Source organism: Desmodus rotundus, chromosome 11 (assembly GCF_022682495.2).
Source record: "Desmodus rotundus isolate HL8 chromosome 11, HLdesRot8A.1, whole genome shotgun sequence".
Lineage (NCBI taxonomy): Eukaryota > Metazoa > Chordata > Mammalia > Chiroptera > Phyllostomidae > Desmodus > Desmodus rotundus.
Genome location: NC_071397.1, coordinates 31,545,501 through 31,562,201, shown reverse-complemented (window position 1 = coordinate 31,562,201; position 16,701 = coordinate 31,545,501). Strand labels below are relative to the sequence as shown.

The following is a 16,701-nucleotide window of genomic DNA, read 5'->3' as shown; positions in this document are numbered from 1 at the left end:
TTTCTGTACCCTAATACATATTTTCACTGCAGGTGAAGGTTTTAGAATCAATAAATATGCAGGAATTACAACATGAAAAACAATGGCAGCTGCAAACACCCTAAGAAACTTGAGTAATGAGGCTTGCTCTTACTATTGATTAGCACAAATCATTTGGCCACATCCCTACAATAATTCACATACAATATTGTAAGGGCCACAGAGAGGAGTAAAATGAGCAACTCAGACGATGCTATCATTCTTAATGTTTCACAGCTTACACTTAACCATCTATCAGGGGACAATTATAATTACTTAGTTGATCGATTGAATAACTACAAAGCTGCCAAGGCACTCACTCTATGACTTGAGAACTAATGTAAAAGTGGCCAAGACAACATCACTGTAATCTATTTTAGTAGATATCCATTCTTTTCCATTTTCCTGAATGATGGGTAATTGTGGGAACTTAAATGAGGCACCAAAACTCATCATGACCTACTTGACAAGGAATATAAGTCTGCCCTCTTAAAAATAAGAGCTGTGATTAGTAGGTATAGCAATTTAATTGAAGGTTTCAAAGTCAGTTTTTAACATGAAGGTTTCCTACTCTCACTTAAGTAATATATTTTTGCTAAATAATGCTTCTTTTAGATTTTAGGTATTTTCATGCTATTAGAAATGCAGGTGTCACTTCCAGCCAAGATGGAGGCATAGGTAGACACACTGTGCCTCCTTGCACAACCAAAAGAAGGACAACAACAAACTTAAAAACAAAAAACAACCAGAACTGACAGAAAATTGAACTGTATGGAAGTCTGACAACCAAGGAGATAAAGAAGACACATTCATCCAGACCAGTAGGAGGGGCAGAGACGGGCAGCCAGGAGGAGAGGACTTGCAGCAAGGCAGCGGCTGGCGGATCCAGCAAGGTGGAGGATTGTGGAGTGGGGTGGGCAAAGCTGCAGCTGGCCGGCAAGGCAGCAGCAGGTGGACCAGGTGACAGACCCTGCAAACCAGGGTTCCAGCCAGGGAAATAAAGCTTCAAACCTCTGATTGAAAACACCTGTGGGGGTTGAGGCGGCAGCAGGAGAAACTCCCAGCCTCACAGGAGAGGTCGTTGGAGAGACCCACAGGGACCTAGAGCATGCACAAGCCCACCCACCCGAGAAGCAGCACCAGAAGGGCCCGATTTGATTGTGGGTAGCAGAGGGAGTGACTGAAATCTGGCAGAGAGTGGAGCAAGAACCATTGCTCCCCCTCGGCGCCTCCCCCACGTACAGCATCAGAGCAGCGACCAGCGTTACCCTGCCCTGGTGAACACCTAAGGCTCCGCCCCTTTAGCTAACAGGTGCACCAAGACAAAAAAAAAAATTGGCCCAAATGAAAGAACAGATCAAAGCTCCAGAAAAAATACAACTAAGCAATGAAGAGATAGCCAACCTATCAGATGCACAATTCAAAATACTGATAATCAGGAAGCTCACAGAATTGGTTGAATTTGGTCACAAATTAGATGAAAAAATGAAGCCTATGCTAAGAGAAACAAAGGAAAATGTACAGAGATCCAATAATGATGGGAAGGAAACTGGGACTCAGATCAATGGTGTGGACCAGAAGGAAGAAAGAAACATTTAACCAGAAAAGAATGAAGAAACAAGAATTCAAAAAAATGAGGAGAGGCTTAGGAACCTCCAGGACATCTTGAAACGTTCCAACATCTGAATTATAGGGGTGCCAGAAGGAGAAGAGGAAGAACAAAAAATTGAAAACTTATTTGAACAAATAATGAAGGAGAACTTCCCCAGTCTGGCAAAGGAAATAGACTTCCGGGAAGTCCAGGAAGCTCAGAGAGTCCCAAAGAAGCTGGACCCAAGGAGGAACACACCAAGGCACATCATCATTACATTACCCAAGATTAAACAGGAGGGGAGAATCTTAGAAGCAGCAAGAGAAAAGGAGACAGTTACCTACAAAGGACTTCCCATAGGACTGTCAGCTGCTTTCTCAAAAGAGACCTTGCAGGCAAGAAGGGGCTGGCAAGAAGTATTCCAAATCATGAAAGGCAAGGACCTACATCCAAGATTGCTCTATCCAGCAAAGCTTTCATTTAGAATGGAAGGGCAGATAAAGTGCTTCTCAGATAAGGTCAAGTTCAAGGAGTTCATCATCACCAAGCCCTTATTATAGGAAATGTTAAAGGGAGTTACCTAAGAAAAAGAAGATAAAAAATATGAACAGTAAAAATGACAGCAAACTCACAATTATTAACAACCACACCTAAAACAAAAACAAGAGCAAACTAAGCAAACAAGTAGAACAAGAACAGAACCACAGAAATGGAGATCACATGGAGGATTATCAACAGGGGAGTGGGAGGGGGAGAGTGGGGGGAAAGTTACAGAGAATAAGTAGCATAAATGGTAGGTAGAAAATAGACAGGGGGAGGGTAAGAATAGTATAGGAAATGTAGAAGCCAAAGAACTTATATGTATAAACCATGGACATGAACTCTAGGGGGAAATGTGGGAGGGAGGGGGTGGGCAGGATGGAGTGGAGTGAAGGGGTGAAATGGGACAACTGTAATAGCATATCAATAAAATATATTAAAAAATACTTAGAAAAAAAGAAATGCAGGTGTCAACTTCTTTTCTATAGCATTTAATAGGAAAGAATCGTCATTTATTAAAAAAATAATAATTTGAATTCCACTAAGACTAAGTTTTCTCTGTGAAACACTGAAGTTAAAAAATATATTGTTTAAATTGTATTTTCACTCAAGCTTTATATATATAAATCACTCACAAATGAGTCCTGCACATATGCAGAGCCATGTACTGCACTGTGGTCAAGCAAAGAAGGTTCTCCCCTGCACCCCCCAACTCCGTGCTAACTTTCAGCTTTTCAATCAACAAAGTTAAGGAGCCCTTCTAAAATATTTCACGTTAGATCTGCAATTTAAACCAATATCACTGCCTCCAAAGGAAACTGACTCCAAAATGTCCCAAATTACCTCCAGTTACTTAAATTCAACCAGCTACAGAATGTTTTTTTTTTTGTAAATATGTCAGTTAACCATTTTTTGAGTAGCATGTATAATGTTTGAGCTTATAAACATTAGAATTTGGTTGAAACTTTGTTTTTTTCCTCAGAAAAGTATGAGATAGAAATCTCATCACTTTAGAAGAAAAAAAATTAATAATATCTTTAGAATGAATTGAAATCCTTAGGTAACAAAATTTGTAAATGCCAGATAGCAATTGATTGTAGTTGGGAATTACATAGTAACCAGCTTAGATTCTTTTTTAAAATTTAATTTTATAATTTATATATCTGAGAGAATGTGAAACATATGACAAAGAATCCACAGTTTAAAAGAAAACACTTCAAGCATATATCAAACATGAGGGTCATTGGGTAGATGCACACAATAATTAATCGGATAAAGAATAAAACAATGAACAACAGAAGAGATGTTTCAGGAATGAATGATGGTCTCTTAATATACAAAACTCTTAGGAAGGCTTCCACTTCAGATATAACTGGTTCTAGACTAGCCTGCCCATTTTAAACAACTATAAAACTGCAAAAACCATATGAAACAATTGTTTTCAGTTGCTTGAGAACAGTAATGCAGATCTGTGATCCATTAGAAAAGGAAAACACGCAAAGTGAGTCCTATAGTCACCCAGGTCTCTCACTAGATGCACCTTCTGGAATGTAGTGCAGGAAGGTGGAGCCCAAGCAACTGCTTCACCGAGCTGAGGGGACAAAAATCATAGTTTGGAGATGTTGAGGTAACAGGAATTTGTCAACAGGACAAGCTTAAAATCTTCTGCAGAGGATCAGTGTGTGGCCCCAAGAAGCAATAAAATTAGCTCCATTCAGTACAGACGCCAAATGACTCACAACTGGATACTTCCATTGGCTTCTTAGTAGTCTCCCTGGCTCCACTTTTTTTTTTCTGTTGCCATATAGTCTACAAACTGCTCCTAATCCTCCTTTTTTTTTAATCAGTTCTCTTTACCCTCCCAACAGCCTTCAGTAATTCCCCATGGCCTCTTGAACTGAACGAATGTAGCCTGCCATCCAGAGCTGTCACACATGGCCAGACCTGGTCTCTGCCAACCTCATTCCCCATGTGTACAGTTCTCCAGGGTGGGGAGCATCTCCCTATTTTCATGCTTACTTGGCACCTTTGCTCAAGTCATGTCTAAAAGACTTTCTCCTGGCACCTCAGCCCATCCAAAATTCCACCAACCCCACCTTCTCCAGGCCACTCCGCTCCACTTGCTGTTGATATCACCTCCTGCATCTTGCACAATTTGACACGTGATCATATATTGTTGTATGTTGTTATCTAACTTTCATTTACATCAGTCTTGGCCACAAGTTGGGGAGGGACAGCATCATATTTTGTATGTTTTTTTAGCTTACTAAATTGCATCAGCTTTAAAAATGAATTAATTAGATTATTAAGGTAATTAATTAATAAGGACAGTCACTTTTTTTAATTTCTTTTTTTAAAATTATTATTATTTTTTAATATATTTATTGATTATGCTATTACAGTTGTCCCATTTCCCCCCCCACTCCACTCCATCCTGCCCACCCCCCTCCCTCCCACATTCCCCCCCTATAGTTCATGTCCATAGGTCATACTTATAAGTTCTTTGGCTTCTACATTTCCTACACTATTTTTACCCTCCCCCTGTCTATTTTCCACCTATCATCTATGCTACTTATTCTCTGTACCTTTCCCCCCCTCTCCCCCTCCCACTCCCCTATTGACAATCCTCATGTTCTAGTTGTTTGCCTAGTTTGCTCTCATTTTTGTTTTATGTGTGGCCGTTAATAACTGTGAGTTTGCTGTCATTTTTACTGTTCCTATTTTTGATCTTCTTTTTCGTAGGTAACTCCCTTTAACATTTCATATAATAAGGGCTTGGTGATGATGAGCTTCTTTAACTTGACCTTATCTGAGAAGCACTTTATCTTCCCTTCCATTCTAAGTGATAGCTTTACTGGATACAGTAATCTTGGATGTAGGTCCTTGCGTTTAATCTTGGGTAATGTAATTATGATGTGCCTTTCAAAGCACTGGTTATCAATATGCTCACAGACTTGGTTGAATCTATTCGAAAAACAGATGAAAAAATGAAGCCTATGCTAAGAGAAACAAAGGAAAATGTACAGGGAACCAATAGCGATGAGAAGGAAACTGGGACTCAGATCAATGGTGTGGACCAGAAGGAAGAAACAAACATCCAACCAGAAAAGAATGAAGAAACAAGAACTTGGAAAAATGAGGAGAGGCTTAGGAACCTCCCAGACGCCTTGAAACGTTCCAACATCCGAATTATAGGGGTGCCAGAAGGAGAAGAGGAAGAACAAAAAATTGAAAACTTATTTGAACAAATAATGAAGGAGAACTTCCCTAGTCTGGCAAAGGAAATAGACTTCCGGGAAGTCCAGGAAGCTCAGAGAGTCCCAAAGAAGCTGGACCCAAGGAGGAACACTTTTTTGTTTTGTATGATGATAATACATATAGAAATAACTAATCTGGGGGCATCGAACTAGAATATTGAGGGGAACATTTAAATATTTATTAAAAGGTAAGAAAATAAAGGGAACAGCAAAGTCTGATCAATATTTTTATAAATTGACATCACAGGTATTTTAAAGGTTGTCTTAATGGTGTACCATTAAAATTTGATCATTTGTGCTACTGATAATGTGGTCCAATTTCTCTGTAGGTTCACTTGGGCACCCTATTCTACCTCAAGTTCTCGGTCTCATGCTGGTAATTCTCACTGTGACAGGCTCAGATGTCACACTGCCTGTGGAAGGACTGTGTTGTCAAGCTTCTTTCATTGCAATCCCAGTCTACCTCAGAAAAAAGCTCAGCACACACAAAATATTGTGCATCAAACATTCCCTTTCATGTCGGCCCATGGCTGGGAAGGTTTTCAAAAATCCTTAGCAGTACAAAATCACTCCATGTTATGTTTGTTTTACAGTGTTAGATGAAAAGAGCTATTGCTGTAAGTTTAGTTAAAAAATTAAATGCACTAAGTATAGTTGCCATACTTTTTGTGCTGGGGAATGTAATTTCTGTAATTAGATTGAATTGTATTGGGAATCTCCTAAATCCTCAAATTTATAAATAAACTTCTATAAAATAATTTCAGTCTGAGTTTCTCTAAAGCAATTAAAAAAATGACAAGACAATCATTATGTATTATAAGCTCTGCAAAAAGAAAATGATTTATTCATTCTCCCCCATTTGGGGCCAAGAATTCTTGTTTTCTTAACATTTCTGAATCTCAGGGGTGTCCAGTATGTTATATAACCAAACTCATATTGTTTGCTACCTTTAAGATTCATATATGCTGTGCTTAACTATGTCACCTAAAATATTTTTATGGCATCTTTAATTGGTAACACCATTCTCGAATAAGAGTATGTGTTGAATGTCTTTGTAGATAATCCATATATATGCTGTTTCCTAAAAATATGGAAACCTGAATTTTAATTGGGAGCTTTGTTGCTTGGAGAGTTCCTTGGAGTTCCTTAACTCCAGCAACTTATAAGCATCTTCCTTTTCTTGCCCAAGTAAGAAAGCTTGTGTTAATTTGATGCATATAAATGAAATAGCAAATATGAAACAACAAAAATGAGAGCCAAAAAGCCCTGGGCAAGATTCCCAGTCAGAGCATCTAGAATTCTAGCTCTGATTTGCAGGATCATTATTGTCCAGTCCTAGCCTGAAAGCTAAATGCATTTTATTCTACTTATTGATGCAGGCTCTGCCTCCTAACAACACCAGAGATTACTAAACTCATTTTCTCCTGCAAAAAATCTGATTTAAAGTTCACATTTTCAAAACAGAATGCAAAAAGTATTGGCTGGTTGGTAACATCCTAAGTGTGAAAATGTAACTCAGAAGAATAGAGGAGAAAAGAGAAGAATAAATACTTTCCAAACCCTCCTTTTTACTTTTACTGCAGTGAACAGGTTGCACATATTTAGATTTCCATGAAGTTTTATACTCATTGTTGTTATTAGTAAAACGGGTCCTAGTTGTGATATAAGAACATTAATGTCTCCATATACTGTGGTACTAATAGATGGTCCCCACATGTTTTCCTGTTTGCAGATAATGTACAGCACTTTGAAAATGGAAGAAATTATGTTCCTATAGTGCCAATTAGGACAATCCTCCCATAAATATCAATGGAATTATTACCTGATTCTTGACCTTAGTGTAAAGCCTGTTTAGCATCAACTAAACATATATTCCTTATGTATCTCATGTATGAAGCCTCAAATATTTTTCATATTTTGTTGTACCTTGATATATCAGCATAAAAAATCTAAATTCCCTATCATATTATTCAATATAGAGACAACATTTGACTTTAATAGCTTACAGACAGACATTTAATTTAAAGTGAGAACCTAGAAAGTAAGCACGCGTCTGATAGGGGAGTGTGCTCTGTTTGTGCACACGGGTATGTTGGGAGGGAGTATAGAATGGGTTTTTGGAGCTAGACAGACTGAATATTATACCTCACATACAAAACAACTGTGAAACAGTCTTCATAAATTGAATACAACATCAATTTTGTGTTTCTACTAACTACATGTTGTGGATAGGTTATTTGAGATGATCTTTATTCTCAGTACTATAATTCCATAAAATCAACCACTTATCTTTCCAACTGGTAAACCTGGGATGGAGGTGAGGCGGCTAAGACATTGAATGCCTCAACGGCCTGCTTGCTTTATAGTAGATTCAAATTGTTCTGTTGTAATGGGTAATTTGAAGCTCCACGAGGGAACTATATTCATAATACACTCTTCTGCTTTCAAGAATCCATTGGCTAGTGCTCACTTTGGCGGCACATATACTAAAATTGGAACGATACAGAGAAGATTAGCATGGCCCCTGCACAAGGATGTCACGCAAATTCATGAAGTGTTCAGATTAAAAAAAAAAAAAAGAATCCATTGGCTTAATTGGATGCCTTTCATTTATTTATTTAGTAAGAAAGAAATGGAGCACCTAGTATGTGCCAGTTACTTACTGTATTAGGGACTGGGTACACATCAACTTAAAAGGCACAGAAGGCCCTAAGGAATCTAATAAAACAATGTAGTCATTCTCAAAGCAGGCTCCTTTTCTCTAAGAATTTTTCTTTTTCACAATTGGTGAGGCTTAGCTTTCAAGAATGATTGATAGAAAACACTGTTATGACCGGGACAGGAAAAATGAGAACAAGGATGAAATCTCTTCCTGGTGAGCTCTTTAAGCCTTTCTCTTAGGTTTTCTGCAGCCAATCATGTGATTAAATGCAATGCAAAAACAATATGGACACTAGGGAGTAATATTTATAAAATTAACCTTCCTTAGGCTCCTGATGCCATGGAGCAGGATGGCTATGACATTTAAAAATATCCTCATAAGCATTTCAATGTTAAGACAAGAATCTGTTAGAAATGGACAGACACAGGGAGAACATCCCAACCAGTGGTTCTCCATTCTGGTTGTACATCAGAATCATCAGAGGAGCATTTAAAAAATATTCATGTTCAGGTTTCAACCAAAGATGGAAGCAAATTGGAAGCCTTGGGTATTAGAATTTAAAAAAGTTTTTTAATAAATGTATAAAGAATTTAAAAAGATTTTGGGCATTAGAACTTAAAAATATTTTTATAAACTTATAGGCAGCATTGAAACCTATTGTTTTAGGTCTACCCTCACTCATCTCAAAGATCAGAAAGCCCAGGTCCACAGGCCAAGAGAGGCAGTCAAGCAGAGCTGAGCCTGCAAACCAGTTTCTGTACAATGTACTAAAATGGGTCTGAACACCAAGTGCTCCAAACATCTGATTGTATCCATGCTGACTTTTTTTAAAGATTATATTTATTTATTTTTAGAGAGAGGGAAAGGGAGGGAGATGGGAAGGGAGAGAAGCATTGATGTGAGGGGTTGCCTCTCATACACACTCCAACCAGAGACGGAACCTGTGATCCAGGCATGTGTCTGGACTGGGGATTGAATGAGCAACCTTTCGTTTTGCAAGATGGCGTCCAACCAACTGAACCACCCCAGTTGGGGCTACCCATGCTGACTTTTGAGGAACCTTTCAACAGTCTACCAACAGTAACTCTAAACATTCAGAACCTCTGACATCACAGAGTTTTGAGATGTCCAAAGCTCATCCTGAAGGGAGAGGGAGGAAAGCCAAACTTTTAGGAGTTCAACCTGCCTTGCTTCTCTCCTGGAATCTGACAATATCAGCGATGTAATTATGAAGCTGCTAAATGACTTGTCCTGGTTTGGGTCCCTTCTCTGATAACTGACTTGCTGGGTGGTTTTGAGCATTCTCTCTGAGCTTGGGTGTTTTCTTTGATATGTAAAATGAAGTTATTGACACTGGGTTGCTCCCAAGTATTACATGAAATGATGAATGCAGTAACGGATTTAGCACAAAGAAGCAGTCTGAGTATAGCAGCAACATGAAGTGCGTGTTTGAAATTTATTAGTTTCATTCCCTTCTCTCTTAGTTGACAGCAAAGGAAAGGTTTCTATCAAATGGTGACAGAATTGTAGGCTAAAGAACTTAGCACTTAAAAAATTTTAAAGTTGGCCTTATTGTGAGAACAACTGGTTTTGCATAGTAGCTTTAAAAATAGAACCTTAGAAGACCCATTTTTTTGTACTTTGGTGCACTACAGTGCTTTCAAAGTATAAAATGCAAAATAATTCAGTTTCAAGATTGTTAACATCTTGAGCCACTATTCAAGAATCAGATCCTAATTCCTTCTATACCAACCTGCACCCCTCCCCAAGTAACCCAACCAACATAAGGTAGATTAAATCACCTGGAGTAAACATCTTCTTTTTATTAGATGCACAAATTCCCTACTTGTAGTTATAATAGACTAGAGTGAGCAAGCATTTTGGCAACACTCAAAGCAATTAAAAATGATTTAAAGGGCAAAAGGACAACATTACCAGAGATGCAATATGTCGAAGTAATCTAGTTGTTCCATTTTTATTTAATCAAAGGTCTGAATTTGACTTTTTGCATTAAGTTTAAAGAAGTGTAAAATGAACAGTACAGCAGGCCTTTGGATGATTTATTCATGTTCTGCCATAATGTTTATATATCCAAGTTAAAGTTAAATTTCACGATTACTTAGACTACACAATGATTAGAATGGACCAGCGGGTTCACTTGAGGAGGGATTGTTGTGAGTGATTATGTTAAGTGTTAAAAAATAAAGGAATGAAAAATCGTGGAACCATTGCCTGTGAAAATAACCTAAACTAATGTTTAGGTCTGCCCTTGTCCTCGACTCACTGCCAAATTTCCATGATGCTACTCACTTAACTGCTTTTGAAGAAATCTGCCAAGAGCCTTCTCCTATCTGTAGGAAGAAAAAAAAAAGGGAAACCTTTTCCATGAGCTAAAGACAAATTTCGAGTCAACAGGATCTAGATGGAAAGGCAACAACAGTGGACAGGACTGGGGGGCTGTAAGCCTATGAGTTTGTGCACACACAGAGCCTCGGGCCCCGAGCCCTCACGTCTGAGGCCAATGTTTGCCCTTCCTTTCAAGCGTTTTGTGCTCATTAAACAGATGTCGGACAATTTAACCACACATAGGAAACCACGCATTTAAGAAGCTTACTGTACTAAGTTTTTCTGGGGAAGGGCTATGTATCTAGAAAAGCACATTTGTTGCTGTATCATGCTTTTGCCTTAAATTCCTGCTCCCCTTTACTATAGAGTGACATTTTCTATAATTGATGATAGGTTAAAAAACAATAGCTTATTCTAAGTTTACTAGAAGTGAGAGTTTCATCAACACACACACACACACACACACACACACACATACACCCCTTGAAAAATCTTCAGAGAATGAAATTATACCCTACATTAATTCCTTGTTCACCAAAGTATAACTGTATTGATAAGCTTCCCTTAAGTGGATAGGCTGGAATGCTGCCTTAATTATCTCAAACTGTTTTCTGCAGCATTATCTTGTACTTATATGTACTCATTCTTCACCATCTACCCCCACCAAAGCCTCCTGCTGTTCCTCTTTCTCCCTTCCCCCCTCCCCATTTGCTCTTTGACACAGCCCTGAAGCCAGACAGATCTGGATGTGAAACACTTGATTTTTCAGGTGAGCCTGTCTAACAAAGGCCTACAGTTGGAGCCAGAAGCATGGCGTGGTCTTAATGAATCTTGTACTGTGTCATCGATAAGGAAGTTGCATAAAAGTATCTGAAGATGAACCCAGAGACAACATATTCTTACTTGGCTGTACTGAGGTCTGCCAAAAAAAAAAAAACAAAAAAACCAAAAAAAACCCTTGAGAGATTGCCAAGGAATTTGAACTTTAGTGGCCAGAGCCTGGTGTGGACTCGGTTTTGCTACTGTTCTTTGTTGGTGGATGGTTATTATGATTGAAGTCTCATAAATTCTCTCCAGGGAAATGTTTCGGCCCCAGAATGATGAGATAAAGAGTGATGACTGTGGTGAAATACCGACTGTACTTTCTTCTCCAGCTGTCTGCATTTTCTCACCGTAATTCTTTTCTTTACCTTTCTTACATTTTTTTCTTTTAAATTTTTGTTTACTTTTGTTCTGAATAGACAATACATTCTCATGCTTTAAAAGCCAAACCTCTGTAACAGGTACACATTGAGGAAGTCTCATTCCACCCCTGACTGTGTCTACTCTGCTCCTGCCTCCACAGATAACAGCAAAACTCTCCATTTGTCTCTCTCACTGTACCAGGTAGAGAAGGACTAAATCTCTAGAAATTTATTAATGGAGAAAGCAAGGACTTGAATTTGCATAACAATCATGCCCTTGTTTACTGTGTTTTTCCTGGTAACCTCCCATAACTGGCTTCCCCTCCACTCCCAACATCTTCTTTTGTCTTCAGCTGGAGATAGCGTTTAAAGTGATGACTCGAGCCCTTTAGGGGAATTATTCAGTTTTCCTGGGTATACTCCAGGTACATTCAGCTTCTGTTTGGTTTTCTCCTGTTTATTTGTCTCTTATTATGGGAGTGTTTCAGTTAAGAACCTATAAGGGTTGAGAGAAAATTATTTCCCTCCCTTGGAAGGTTAAATATTTTTGTCATGTTTCCAATTTTGAGGTGATTTCACACCAGTATAAAAATATTTTCTTTCAAAAATTGTGGAGTGCTTATTGAAACAGTGGCGAGATACAGATTCTAGAGTATGGTTTAGACAGAGGGGTTCTGAGCTATGTATAAGAAGTGTACAATGCTAGGTCCTAAAGCGGCTTTAGCAGCATGTCTAATAAAACTCCTTCTCAGTGATGAAAATGATGAGGCATCTCAGAAAGTAAACCTCCTGGACCAAATAAATGGTAAAGTTGCTGGCACAAATAGAAGAGAGAGAGCGTGCTGGACGTTTGTGTTGGCTCTGTGGGTCGAGGCATATGTGCACACGCATGTTTTCTTGGAACATTTTCTTTGAAGCCAAACTTTGAAGTTGACTTCTTTATGTGACACAGCAACTATCCTCATTTAACAATACCAATCTCACTGAATCCTTCCTCTTTGCTTCCATTTCACCACTCACCCTTCTAATTTACTTCTACTTGGCAAACTTACAGTGGCCATTTTTTCCACACGGACAAATTGTTCTTAAGTAATGATCTCAGCTGTCAGGCACAAACACTATCCTTTCATATCTAACCACGGTTATACAAGCCAAACTATTTAATTTCAGAGACATGACACTCATTTTATTTGGTGAAATGTTAACTATTTTTCCATCAAGTTCCTTCATTTCTCTTTTAATTTAATGGATTTAGATAGAATATGAAATTCAGAGTCCATTTCTCCTATGCACTTCAGGAATGAGATCACCTTTTTCATGTATTAAAAACTAATTTTTGCACTTTGTTCTAGGTACATAATTCTCATTCCTGAAAGGTATTTGTTCTTTGGGATGTTCTGTGGGAAATGGCTGTGGATTAGGATATAAGAACACTATCACCAAATAAAAAGTGAGCAAAGGTATAGATGGTGTTTTCATGATTACCTCCAGGTTACATATCTTAGAGGATGGCAGAGGTTCCAGCACTAGCAAGCTAAGGGCTTAAATTAGGGAAGAATAATTTTCGGGAAAAGAGGTTCTGAGAAAAAGGAGAGAATTGAACATTTAAATCAGAGGTACAATACACCCAATATAGCCACTGCAAGAGTACCCACTGCTTCATGTCAAATACCCCTTCTGTATGGAAGATACTCACATTTTCAACACTTTTTTTTCTTCTTCAGGGTTTGGGGAGCAACAGAGGGAACTGGAAATCAGGCTCAAAGTTTTCAGGGAAATGATTTACATTTTCAGATCTAAGAAGCAGCAATAGAAAAGGCTAGAGAAGGATAGCTTTAAGGTCTTGAACCAGATATCTAATCTAATAATTAGTAGGAGCTTCATTTCACATGGCCTTCTGTAGAGCGTAGAAGGTTACATTTGGATGATTAATCCTTATGACATCCTAAGATGCAAAAAGAGTTACTATTTGGATTCCCCCTTCCGTGGTATGGTCTTCCTCCAGGTTATGAAAGCCTATCCTTTGAATTCAAGATGGACCATGCCTGATTGTGATCATTCTACTGCTCCAGCCTTTGGAATACGCCCCTCCCCCAATCCCCTCTGACACACACATAGCTGTGGCCCAACTGTCCCCATCAGTGTGGTCATCATTGTGGCCACTGCTGCAGCAGGCATGAGCGTCTTAGTCAGCGCCGTGACCAGGTGAACACAGGGCACAGCAGCTGCCTCGCCCACTGAATGAGGCAGTGAGACAGCTGAGAGAAGCTCCGTGCTTCCTGTGACTCACGAATGGGGACCATACAGTTAGTGTATTACCAACCAGTTGGGCTTTTCTTTCATGCATCACGCAAGCTGGCAATAATCAGTGAATATTTTCTGCCTGAATTCTGGACAACAATTTTAGTTTCTTTCTCGGGAAGTGATAGCCTCATCCACTCCATTCAGTGACACTCGACTGTGTCCTGATGCCAAGCAAGCAAATCAATATAAAAGATGATAAAATTCTGGATGACAGATAATCTTTTAATCAGTTTGTTTACCAAAACCAGCCCCTAGTGGCATGTCATAAGAAAGTGATATTGGATACTCTATCAGTTTCTAATGCAAACAACTATCAAGACAGACATTTAAAACAAGCAATAAGAGGTTCAAATTCAAGTGGCCCTTGTTCTAGTTTTTCTTGGCTATTCTTGATTTTTAGTGATTTGGCTTACCAGGATAGTTGCTGAAAAAAATATTCAAGAGAAATTTCTGTGATATTTCTTATACTAATTCTGCTTCTGAAAAAACAAAATTTCTTCCATCACTTTTGGGAATTTAAAAAAGGTAAAAAGTTTTGAATAAAAAGGTTGTTCAGGATAGTTTTGAATAAAAAACCATTTGAGAGGGTAGAGTGTTTGTAAAAAAAGAAGTCTTGTTCTTTCTTCATGATTGAATATGAAATTAAGTTGATAATCATTTTTTCCAAATAAACTTAGTTTACTGGAGGAGAGAGAAGGATGAAGTAAATATTACTCTTGCTTCCCAGTGTAACTTTGGTGAGAGCAGCAGCTAGACTTATTCCTATTAAGAATGGCAAGAATGATTTATTAATCATGCAGAAATGTCCAATTCATAGTATATTGAGCACAAATGCCAAAATTGAATATGATAAAATATTGACTTGAAGTATACGTAAAAATGAGTGTAATAGGAATACTTTGAAAGTTATACCACTGTAATTAAATTTTTTCTGTTCAGCTTGTAATATTAACACTATAATATACATGGAGCATATAAACTCAACAATATCTCCCATTGACTAATGTTGATGTTCCATAATCAGTTTTAAAGAAATAGGAGAGACATAAAAGCACAGGGTGTTTACACCTGTCCTTGCCCGTCTCCTCAACCAGTAGGCTCTGTTCCAACATGGCGGATCCAAGTGTCCTGCTCCACTTTACATGGCCGGCAATGCTGTTTGCAACATGTAATTCTATCCTGCGCTCTTGGATTCCAGACCATGAGAAACAAGTGCCATAATAGCTCTGAGAGAGAAACAATACTTCCACTACTCATATTTCCTATGAGATAGCACAGGCAGATGATTTGTCTAATATTGTAGAGAATTAATATTAAATGCAAGCCAGGGCTCAACTTTTGCACCTGGAACGCACCATTTGTGAGGGCCAAGGACTTGTGTCTGTGTTTTACTTTAATTTTAATGAGTTAAAAATATGTGTTCCTTTCTGTTTTTCTTGAGTAAGTGTAAGTAAATATGAACACTGCCAATCAAGAAACAATTTTGATCTAATAACAATACTAACCAGAAGAGAGTACAAAGAAAAGTGGTAATGAGAGTAGAGATTTTAATGAAATTGTTTGTGTTTTGTTTGCTATTTAAAACTTCTTTTGGTCCATGTATCTATCATCCTTTCCTATGGAATTTCAAGAAGATAATATTAACATAGAGTTATTGAAATAATCACATAAAATCTTCATCTTCTCTTGATAAACTCAAACTTTCTCAGGGCTTTCTTTATGATTCGACTTGAGGAAAACCAAAATGAACTGTAGACATGTGTTAATCTATTAGTATGATTAGTAACTTAAATACTAAAATATAGATGATAACTTAAGGAAATATTTTTCATAAATATAAAAACATACATTGCTTTACTTGGGGATAGATTTAAGATAACTGGCAACCTTAGTAACTGGCAAGGGCAAAAGATAGACAATCTCCACTTTCTCTTTTCCCATAATACGTACCTCGAGAGGAAAAATTGGTACTGACCCTAAGTCCATGAAAAAGAAAAAAAGCATTATCCATTCCATGGGAGAAAGGAAGCCAAAACCTAATAAAACACTGTTTATATGTCACAGAAGATACTTGTTCACTCTGCATGGGGAGTCAGCCAGAAGATTCAGAACAAGTTCTTCTCATGATTCTTAACTGTGAAGTGTGGCCACGACAGGTCAGTTGAATTTATAAGCCAGCTGGTTTTAGAAAAGTCTTGGCTGGTTGTGTAGCCAATCTTTTTTTAAATTTTTTTAAAATTTCATAGGAATAAGCTCAAGGAAATTTAACAAACTTCCTTCAAATTTGTAATATTGTTTATCAAAATTCAGTTCAGCAATTATTTTAAAATTAAATGTCTGCCACCATGAAATTTGATTTTGAGATGGTGGGGAAATCTGAGAATTGCTTTTTAAACTGATGGGGTGCTACATTAACCAATTTTTTTGGTGTTCTTGGAGAACCCCAGTGTGTTGGTGCCTCTTAATGACATTGTACAACTGGGCCACTAAGACTTTCCTGAAGTTTTTTTAAAAATGTTTTTTAAACATATTTTTACTGTATCTAAATTGTACAGAAGCCAACATTCTAGTTAAAACCTTATATTGTAAAACAAAATTAACTATAAGCTGTCTCTGTGTAACTTATCTGTATACCTTTCCACATAGATCTGTCCTCCATGGTGGCAATGCCATATCCTACTATTTAACATTTGACAGAAAAGTGTGGTCATTATAGGTAGATCGATGGACTGATAGGCAGTGACATGTGCTTTGGGGCCTCTTTAAAGATCAATCATATTTTTTGTTTTTTAAAGTACA

The 16,701-nt window shown here is 37.9% G+C and overlaps 1 protein-coding gene and 1 non-coding gene across 3 annotated transcripts in view; one reads left to right on the top strand and one right to left on the bottom strand.

The window, feature by feature from the left end:
* KCNQ5 (potassium voltage-gated channel subfamily Q member 5) overlaps positions 1-16,701 on the bottom strand; it is a 516,174-nt gene that overhangs the window by 198,932 nt on the left and 300,541 nt on the right. The window lies entirely within an intron of this gene.
* On the top strand, positions 7,869-7,975 carry LOC112319372 (U6 spliceosomal RNA). The gene has a single exon (XR_002976319.1). It is a non-coding gene; the product is annotated as a U6 spliceosomal RNA (small nuclear RNA).